We start from the raw sequence: 8,607 nt of genomic DNA, 5'->3' as shown, positions 1-8,607 counted from the left end.
ACCTGCTCAGGTTCATGAGGCTCTGAGACTCATCTGTGGTGCAAGTTCTGTTATCAGTGTAGTCGCTCCTGTTTGAACAGTTTTACCTGACTTTTTTTTTTGGGGGGGGGGCTACACAAGTTTGTCCCCTTCCTTGGAAAATCAGGTTGAAATTATTTCCCCACGGATGCCAGCTAATGAGAGCCAATTATCCTAGCACTTGACATCAGATAAAAGGGCATTTTTTTCCCCCAAAATTGTCACTTATTCCTGGTCTGCTCCTTTTCTGAGGGAGACCACACTTGTCACCAGCCTGGGATGAGCTGCATCTCTAAGGGCACAGGTAGCCTCATGGGGCTGCTGCAGCTGTCACAGCAGCCCTCCTGCCTGCTTACCTGTCCCCTCAGGAGTTAGCAATGCAAGCAGGCAGAGGCTGAGGCCCCAGCTCCATCCAGGATGACAACAGCTGCCTCCCTGAAAGTCAGAATGTCCCCTCAGTGCTCACACTGCCTGTGTCCTCTCCTGCCCACACCTGGTCTCTGTCCCTGTAGCCTGCTTGTGGAGAAGGCCCTGCCCCAGATGGTCTCTCAGAAGTCTGTTTCAACTATTGTGGAAAAGACTGTATCCATGTAACTTGAATTTCTTATAAATAAGTGTTTGTGAATGCTAAATAAAAGATTATTTAGTCTAACATGTCTGAGAAGTTCTGGTCATGCATCCCTGGTTGATGGGAGATGTCATTCTGTATATGTTTCTCATACTGGTTAATAAATAAATCACTGTTGGCCAATAGGAAAGGAAGATAGGAGGGACAAGGAGGAAGAGGAAGTAGTAAGGAGGAGTCAGCATGGAGGACTTTACAGCTTCATGTAGAATGAGGACGCTTTCTGTGACAGGTCTGCTCTACCCAAATGCTGAGTCCCTCTTGCAGCATCAGCCAGCTCAGACACCAGAGGGTGTCAGTGCTCCTCCTGTACTCAGTGCTTGGAATATTGCCCTCGACTCAGAATCCATCCTCTTCGTGTGTGAGGGACCGCCACTTGTGAGCCCTCATCCACAACTCAGCCCCTTGAACAATTCAGTAGACAAGGCATCCATTTTATCTAACATTGATTGTGCCTGCCAGCAACCTCCGAACGAACAGGACGTCTAGGGAGCAGAGGCAGCAGAGGAAGGAGGCTGGAAACTGCAATGGAAGGGAGCCCAGGCTCCCCATGCTAAATCTGCCCGCCCCAAAAGAGCGCTCCTTCCCATGGCCTCTGCTTGTGACGGTTGCCTGTTTCAGAGACCGTTCTCAAGTCAGCCCCTCCATTTATTTATTTATTGCGACTCAGATTGCATTTTTTCCTTGTTACTAGCCCTATTTAACAGGATCAGCCTAGCATATAACCAGTAGCCCCATCACCATAGTAACCTGATCTTTCTGCCCATTTCAACGTCCATTCTTTATGACTTTCTATATTCCACTTGCAAGAATTATTCTCCTGCCCTTTTCCTACATCCTTACTCTACAAATTAAAGTCTTTTCTTTCACTATAAGGGATGAGTAGACATTTGTGTGTTGCATCTCTACAGGTAAAGTTTTCTCACACAGCAAGGTCTGAGACTTGGGTAATATTTAGAATATACAACAAAATATTATCAAATGAACTACAGGAAAATGCATCCCTGGTAACACACAGCCTTAATGCTACCAATAGACAGGTAGAGTCAGGTGAACCTCTGTGAGTCCTGGGACAGCCTGTTCTATCGAAAGAGTTCCAGGAAAGACAGAAATGCAAAAGGGAACTTGGTTTAAGTAGTGAATAAAGGAAAGAACACAAATGGAGTACAGAACTAATGAGAAATCTCAAAACACTGATCACAAATGCTGGAGCGACTGTTTTGGACACTATTAAACGGGCCTGTGTGGTGTCTGCTTTAACCCAGCATGCAGGAATCAGGGAAAGGAGGAACTTTGTGAAGGTCAAGGCAGGCTGAGCTACACAAAGATCTCCAGGGCAGCCAGGACAATTTGTAGAAAGACCTTGTTTCAAAAACTAAAACAAACAAACAAACAAACAAAGCAGGCTGGGCAGTTTTGGCCCACACCTTAATTCCCAGCAGTCAGCATGCAGGGGCAGGACGATCTGAGTTCAAGTCCAGCTGGGTCCACATGTTGAGAAGACAGCCAAGGCTACACAGAGAATCTCCGTCTCAAAAGTTAAGTATTAGACTATACTTGACAATGCGATCGATGAAAACTCACAACTACTTTGGCATTTTAATTCCCTACTCACGGTGGCCAAGATTGTAGTGAAGCATCCACCCAATGGCACCTGCTGCACTGACCACGCCCATTGGGGCGTGGGGACAGGTGTGGGCGTGACCTGGGGGCATTCTGGGGTGCCAGACCCCAGATCGCTCTCTTTCTTCCTGGTCTAAGACAGCATCCAGAGTCATCCTTGGGACGGAAACCTGCAGCAGTCATCTGTTTCTGGTGTAAATGATTTCTCCCTGAACACACATCAGCCTGTCGCTTCCCAGATTCTTATTTCCACACTGTACAAGATTAATAAAACAAGGACATCTTATTCTGGTGAAGATGTGGCAAAAGAGGGACATTTATTTCTAGATGGTGGGAGTGCAAACTTGTGCAGCCACTATAGAAACAGTGTGGATATTCCTCAAAAGCTGACATAATAGGTCTTGGTTTCCAGGTCTGGAGTGCTGAGCACTCTTGCCTGAGGAAGCCAGACTGCACCTCAGGGCTGTGTGGGAGAGTTAGTGCGACCCTGTGTAAAATAAAAGTTGAAAGGGAGAAGAGGCCACAGACTGTGGCCAGTGAGTGAATTTCTTCATGTTCAGTTTTGGCCATAGGCCCCGGGAGGCCAAGGGATCTGGAGTTTCCTTGTGTTAAGGGCTGAGTCAGAGGCCTAGACGTCTTTTCTGGAGCCTGTCATGGCTGCTAAAAGGGGTATGAATGAGGGTCTGGTCCCATATTTCTCTTTAGTATGAACAACAAGAGTTGGATGGGAATTTCCAATTTTCCCCCGTGTAAGTTATTAGAAGTAAAGCCTTTACATTTAGTTCACCCCTTTCAGTAATTAGTTTTAATCCACTGTAGACCCCAACAAACTTTCCTGATCTTGAGCCAGGGAAATGAAGTCTTCCCTCATTCTGCTTTCCAGAACAAGTTGAAGGTCACATGTCCCTTCCCTATCTAGGCAATGAAAGTGGATCAAACCCTTCCAACAAGCCTGGAGGTCCCAGGGGTGGAGTGAAAGCAGGTAATCTCACACAATACTCCAGCAGCTGTGCACTGATCACTCATTCATTCAGTGCAGGCTCAGTCTGGGAAAGGACATGTCAGCATGAGGCCTGCACTGTGTACAGGAGGTTAGAGGCAACTGTGGGGCCTGGACACCTCCCGGGACCTCGGCGAGCAGACTGAGACCCTAGGTGGCCCAAAAGTGGAGCTGGGTGGTGGGTATCATGGCTTAAATGAGTCACAGCCAGGGCTGAGCAGACCATTCCCCTCCATGAAGGGGTGACCACGCTACATGGGGTGGACCATCCTTTCATCCCAGCACAGATGAGGCAGAAGCAGGCAGATTTCTGGCAGGTTAAAGCAATATGGTCTATACAGTGAGGTACAGGAGAGCCATGGCTATGGAGAGAAATGTGGGAGGGAGGAAGAGAAGGAAAGGGGAAGGGAGGGGAGGGGAGGGGAGAGAAGGGCAGGGGAGCAGAGACAAAAAAGATCTTAGCATGGGAACTCACACCTTTAATCCCAGCCCTCTGGAGGCAAAGGCGAATCTGTGAGTTCCAGTTCAGCCTGGTATTCAGAGTGAGTTCCAAGACAGCCAGGGTTACAGAGAAACTGTGTCTAAAAAACAGCAACATGGAAGAATGATGGAAAGGAAGAGGTAGAGCAACATGAATTAAGAGGAGGAGGCCAGATTTCCAAGGGAGGGAGCCCAAGAGAAGGTGAGAGCTACGAGTGTGGCAAAGGATGTGTCAGATTTTCAGGGCCCAAGAAAACCAGCTCTGAGAAAATCTGCTCTGGGATGAAAGAGGATCTCAACTATGCCAAGCCTTCGTAGGGCGGGGCGGTAGAGTGGGTGGGAGGATCTGGTGGAGGAGGTGGAGAAAAGGGTGGAGGATGTGGGAGGGGCCTGGGCGGAAAGAAACTTAAGGCCAGGTCTTGGGACAGATTTTCAAACACTAGCAGAGAGCTGGACATGACTGGAAAGCCTGCTGGTATCCAGGATAAGTCCGTCACTAAGGCTTCTGGGTAGATGGTGTGGGTGGTCTGCCTGTACCTTTTTATGCTCCCAACAGCAATGAATACATCTTCATCTCCATGAGCTGTTGTTGGTTTCATTCATCTTGGCATTTCTCAGCAAGAAAAACATCTCAGCGTAATTTTAATTTACATTGATCTGTTGGCTATAGAGGATGAAGGGTTTTTTCTTTGTTTGCTTTTTGAGATGAGGTCTCTCTATATAGTCGTGGGTGTCCTGGAGCTCACTGTGTAGATCAGGTTGGGGGAGACCTCACACATACATATCCTCCTGCCTCTGCCTCCTGAGTGCTGGGATGGAAGGCATGTAGACCACACCCAGCCAGTTTAACTTGTGTATTTTATTCTTTGTTTTATGAGATAGGCTTTCTCACTGTAGTTCTAGCTGTTCTGTAACACTCTTTAATACGAGGCCCTCCAACTCAGAGATCCTCCTGCCTCTGCCTCCCTAGTGCTGGAATTAAACGTATGTTTCACCAGGCCCTGTTAGGGTTGCTCGTTCTTACCGTTCATTTTTAAAAATAAGCTCTGAGGTTGGTTGGGTTGAATCTCGGGTGTATTGCTGAGCGGGGCTGGCTAATGAGCTGCAGCTGAAACAGTCTCCATGGAAGCTCCAGGCTCAGGGAAAACCACAGATGAACTCCATGACTTCATCCTAGCTCTAGCTGCAGCTATGGCCCAGTTGTGGTTCAAACAGGCTCTAGGTCTCCAACGTACCTGGCGACACTGCCTTCCCTCCTGACTCCATGGACTCTGGCATCCCTGTGCCCGGTCCAGGAGTCTTGGCCTTGGGAAGAGTTCAATGGAGCAAGGAGGAGATGTCATTGCAGACCAGGAATGATAATACTGGGACATGTCTGAGTGTAGGAAAGGGGCAGATGCTTATTATATCCTCAGATTTGCAGCCTAGGCCCTGTGTTAGGTCCCCCTAGTTCAGGACATCAGCACCCACCATGCTGGACGTGGGCAGTGAAACAGCATCCTAGCCTTTGGTGCCCTCGGAAGCAGGGCACTAAGACCAGCAGCAGAGTGTCTGGGCGTGGTCTCTCCTGAGGTGATGCTGCTCAGAGTTCTACTTGGTGTTAGCCTGAGGTTCTGCAGGTGGAGGGTGTTGTGCCCAATCAGAACTGGGCCTATCTTATTTGTCCTAAACGATTTAGGTGATTTTATTAGTATGAGTGTGTAGCTCATACATATTTAAGAAAGGGCAGTGAATGCCGTGGAACTGGAGTTACAATTGTTTATGAGCCACCATTTAGGTCTCTGCAAGAACAAGTACTCTTAAATGTTGACCATCTCACCAGCTCTAATTGTCAGCTTTCTCTTTCATTTGCTCTTTGGTTTTTTGAGACAGTTTTTTGGCTGGTTTTTCAGACGAGGTTACCTGAGACCCCATTGGGCTTTCCAGATTTTACAGAGTCAAGGCTGACCTCCACCTCTTCATCCTCTTTCTCCTGCCTCCCTGGGATGGCAGGCATGCTCTAGCAATTGTAGGGATAGGGAATGACCTAACTTGAATAATGTTACAAACAGATGAGTCAGTAGGGAAGCCCAAGATATGAAGACTGCATGGTGAGCAGGCACGTGTGTAGCATGTTAAACTGTGCATTTTTTGATGTGATTCCCAGAGACTGTGACTCGAGAATAAAGACATGAGCTAAGTGTAGGGGAATGTGCCCTTAGGTCTATCGGGAGGGACTCACAGACTGGTATCACAGCACAGCCAAGGCCTCCCTCACAAAAACAAAAACAAAAACACAGCCCTATCAGACTAGTAAACAAAAAATAAAACAATAACAAACAGCCATGGCTCTTGTCTCAGTCAAGACTTCTGCAAATTCTAGGCCGGTGTGGGCTATGATTGACACGCTTTCTCAGAAAAATCAACAAAACCGCACATGGGCTGGGGATGTGCGTCCTTGGCAGGGTGCTTGCTGAACAAGCAGTGGCAGTTCCTGGGTGCTTAGAATGTGAAGCCAAGGCAGTGTTGGTGGGTTTCGGCTTCTCGGCACAAAGCCGCACTCAGGAGCTGCTCAAGCAGAAGAGATGAACTAATGGGCCCGGCCGCTCACACTTTTCATTCCCAGATCTGGGGAAGAAGGCAGAGACAGGCAGCTTTCTGGGAATCTGGGATTCATCTGGTTACACAGGGCGTTCTATGGAAGCTGAAGCGGCCATCAAAGGCCACACCTTCTGAGGGCGTGGCCAAAGAGGAAGTGGGGCCTACATAGAGTGGAAATCTCAGAGTTTCAGGGCTGAAGGGTGGGTCCAACGATCGGGGTGACTTAAGCCCCCAGTCCTCTGACAGAACCCTAAACACCAGAACAGAGTGTGAAAAGATGCAGGAGCCTACTGATTTCCAAGGTGAGTTGGGGCCTGGGGAATCTGAATGGATAGTGCCCATGTGCCTGCTTGGGCAGGATGCAAGCTAGGAGAGGAAGAGCAGGCTTGTGGTAACAGTGTGAGAGAGTGAGGTCCTTCCTTCCGTGGCCTGGTCTGCTGTGCTGGCTTGTGTTAACTCGGGAGGCGTTTGTGAGTTCATTTCAAAAGCGTAAACACTGACGGTCTGGTGAATGCTAGGACTGTGCCAGGCAGGTGGAAGTCAGGGTGTGAGTCGGGGTGCTGATTCTTAGGCTGAGCTTCTGTGCTCTGCTTTCCTGCCGGGACACAGCCCTGAACCCAGTGCTGCATAGGAAGCCAGGAATAAACGATTGGTAGGCTAGATGGGCAGCTGCTGAGGACTGAGGGGCATCTGTGATCAATTTTAATTGTTCTCCTAAATATTTCAATGGAGAAGATGCCCCAATGTTTCCAAATACCCGTCTGCTCTCGAGACCTCCCGTGTCCCCCAGGTCTCCAAATATCTCCAGTTCCCTCAGGTCTCAAAGCATCCAGTGCCAACTCGTCTCCAAGTGCCCCCAGGACCTCCAGCGAACCCAGGGTTCCAGGCTTACCCGCATCGCTCAGATCCACCTCGTGTCCCAGTTCTGATTCCCTAAGTCTCTCCAGGTCCTCAAGCTCTAAGCAAGGAGGAGAGTGAGCACATCAGGCATATCAAGGAACAAAGGCTAACCTGGAGGCATATTTCAGATTTTGCTAGTCCCAAATATAAGCGACCTGTGGAGTTGACCTGAATAAGTACCAGAGCCAGGTCTGTCCCTTCTCTTGTACCCCTGTTCCCCAGTCAGGATAGCCAATCCCCCCTCCACCCTGACCAGACCTCCAGTACTTCGAGTGCTCTTTGACTGCTGTAGCTGCTTGTCTCCTGGGCACGGAGAGCTGGCTGAGAGTTACATTCGTGTGGAACCAGGCCTGGACACCACATTCCTCTTCCAACTCTGTGTGTCCCAGGGACCTTCTAGAGCCATACCAGTGCACAGCGGTGTTTCTACAGGTCTAGAGATTAGGGTTCCCTTTGAATCCTCTGATCTTGAAGCATAAATTTCCTTTGTCCTGTTGGATCACGTCCTACCCCTGTCATCCACCCTCCTATGTGGCCTTCCTTGTCCTGTGGTTTGCTATAAAAGCTGGATGGAGAATGAGCCAAGGCTTGATGTTTCTACTCAGCTGCTTCATATCTGGGATGTAGAAAATTGTGTGAGGCCCCTTTCCCTGAACTCTAGTCTCCTTTAATCCCCCGGGCTTCGCAGATCTATTTTAGGAAGCAAAGCACCAGATACTCTAAGGAGCACTACTAGAACATCTGTAAATGCCAAGGAATTGAGGAGAACCCAGGTTTCAGTGCATAGAAGAAGTGCTCATGTCCCTGTAGATGCTCCTGGGAGCTCAGGCCTTTGAGATGCTAGCTATTTTCCTGAAACCAGGCCCTCTAACAGCACCCCAGACCGTCCTCTGTCTTTATCAGGCCTGGGTAAATTATGGGAATGGTGCTGGCTGGCCAAGCCCCAGCAAGACCAGCTGGTCCATTTACTTCAAGAGAAGATCCACTTCCAAAAGTAGCGTTTTAAGACACAGTAGACTCAGATCCAATGATAAAAATCCCTCTCCAGCCAAACCTCGGCCACCTCTCCCCCTTGTAGATCCACATGCAGCTCAGAATGCCACTAGAGCTGCAGCCTGCAGCCACAGTCCCAGCCCTACATGGAGATAATGCTCACAGCACACCTGCATTCCCAGTCCACTTCCGGGTTCACGGCCTCTATAGATTCAAAATCTCCCTAGATAATAATACTGCATTATTTCCCAAGCATGCTGTCCCTGACTTTGCCTAGCCATACGCATCTCAAGCTTATTACTAGGAACAATTTTGTCCAAATAAGAAGTGGCATCACAAAACGGTGAGTCCAGGACGTTTCTCTCTATACGAAGTGGTTGTGTGCTGG

This window comes from Phodopus roborovskii, unplaced genomic scaffold (assembly GCF_943737965.1).
Source record: "Phodopus roborovskii unplaced genomic scaffold, PHOROB, whole genome shotgun sequence".
Taxonomy (NCBI): domain Eukaryota; kingdom Metazoa; phylum Chordata; class Mammalia; order Rodentia; family Cricetidae; genus Phodopus; species Phodopus roborovskii.
Note: the sequence above shows the minus strand (reverse complement) of the source record.